The following is a 1,900-nucleotide window of genomic DNA, read 5'->3' on the forward strand; positions in this document are numbered from 1 at the left end:
CTACGCGCGCACCGCGTTATATACGAGGGTGATAATTTTTTTTTTTTTTTTTTTTTTTTTTTTTTTTTTTTTTTTTTTTTTTAGATACATATATATAACTTTTCATCTTTTTTTTTTAAACTCTGCAAAATATTCCAAATTTGTTAGCTCTTATAAATTTAGTGTTTTTTTTTTCTATTAGTGGATTGGGGTATTGAGTTTTTCTATTAATAATTGTTAACATTTTTATATATATCTGTGATTACTTTTATTTGACGTTACAATAGAATTTGAAAAAAAAAAACAAATTATTTCACAATTCTTTTAGTTAGTATTTTTTTTGCGGGAAAAAAAAATTGACAGATCTTTAAAGTGCCAATCATTGGATTTAAAAATGTCAATCGCTTTTTTTATTGGGTGTTTCGCTCTATTATTGTTCGCACGGTTTATTTTCAGCGCGGAGTTCTACGGTTTTGAGAAATCGAGTGGGAGTGGTAAATTAACCGGACCCGACCCCCCGAGCGGGTCGTTCGCGATTTTTATCGTTCTCGATTGGGTTAGATGAGGGTGTGATAAATCCGCGAATCGACACCGAGATTGGAAACTCGACCTCGATCATGTTGGCTCAATATGGCCGTTCTGTCAATTTTCTCTCCTCTTAAGAAAGAGTAGAGCACGTCTTCGCGAGGTAAAAGACAAACGCCGAGCTGAATAAACGGAGACTCTTTGAAAGCGCGCGCGCTTCACAATCGAAATCCGAGCTTTAAACGTGACGACGATCGAATTACGCGATTGCGTTAGTTTCAAAGATCGGGGCGCAATCGGGGATATCTTGGCCGAGTGTATCTTTTGTGTCGAGAGATCGACATCTCGATTTCAGATTTTTATCAAATTGTTCAACTTTCAAACGAGCAAATGGCGATTAAGTTTTTCATTGGCGTCGAAAACTCTTTCTTGTCTATCGGCTTTTAAAATTAATGTTTACCTTCTCTTTGTGAAAAAAATTTACTTATTTTTCGGCATAGATTTCGGTCGCCATTTGAACGCGCTCGCGATATAGCCCTGTTTGATGGATTCACTCGTAGACGGAAGGAAGTTCATAAATATTAATGTACTGTGCGATACGTCGCATCGATCTCGGCCCGCGCTCGTTCAATTAAGCACTGTTGATTAAAGCGAAATTCCGCTGGAATACACGTACCTTCCATAAAGCGAATTAAATTTACAAAATGTAAAAAAGAAATAGCGAGACAATCAAAGTTATTCGCAACGCTTTTCATTATTTATTGTCGATTAATTTTTCGAGCGCAACGTGCGCGAACGCGTACTTAAAAAAAACTGCTCCGATCTCCGATGACGCGGTTCAAGTGTATCTTTCGCAAGAAGATGCTAACTCTAATCTAGCGTTTTGATGTTTAATAATTCCTCGCGTTTTATCGCAAAACGCCAAATTTTGATCGTCACAAATAAACAGAAAAACTATTTAGTGACGCCTGTTGTGTATCTTTACACACACCTGTTCCAATAATTCGCAACCCCCAGTCGATCCGATAAGCGTTTGGACTCTGTGAGACAAATCCGACTCTCTCGCATCCGCGTCTAACGGAAATTTCGCAAATATCGGAAACAATTCGTCGACGCTTCTCGAAATTTGTCGCCCCTCTCGGCGGGGGCGACAGTGGTGGCGATATTCAGTCAGCCATTGGGCTGAAAACACAAGTTACACGATGAAATGTTATACTCACCCGGCGCATCACGCGAAGGGAGAACGAAGATGTCTTCATTTTGGTGGTAATCCTGGCAGCTTGCTACGAAGAAGTTCTGGGACGGTATCCTGTTGACGAATTGGCTCTCTGCTTCGCCAGCGTCGTCGTCGTCGTCGTCGTCGTCCTCGTCGTCCTCGTTGTCGTCGTCGTCCTCG

The sequence above is a fragment of the Pseudomyrmex gracilis genome, unplaced genomic scaffold, assembly GCF_002006095.1.
Source record: "Pseudomyrmex gracilis isolate BER0280 unplaced genomic scaffold, ASM200609v1 scaffold_31, whole genome shotgun sequence".
Classification (NCBI taxonomy): Eukaryota; Metazoa; Arthropoda; class Insecta; order Hymenoptera; family Formicidae; genus Pseudomyrmex; species Pseudomyrmex gracilis.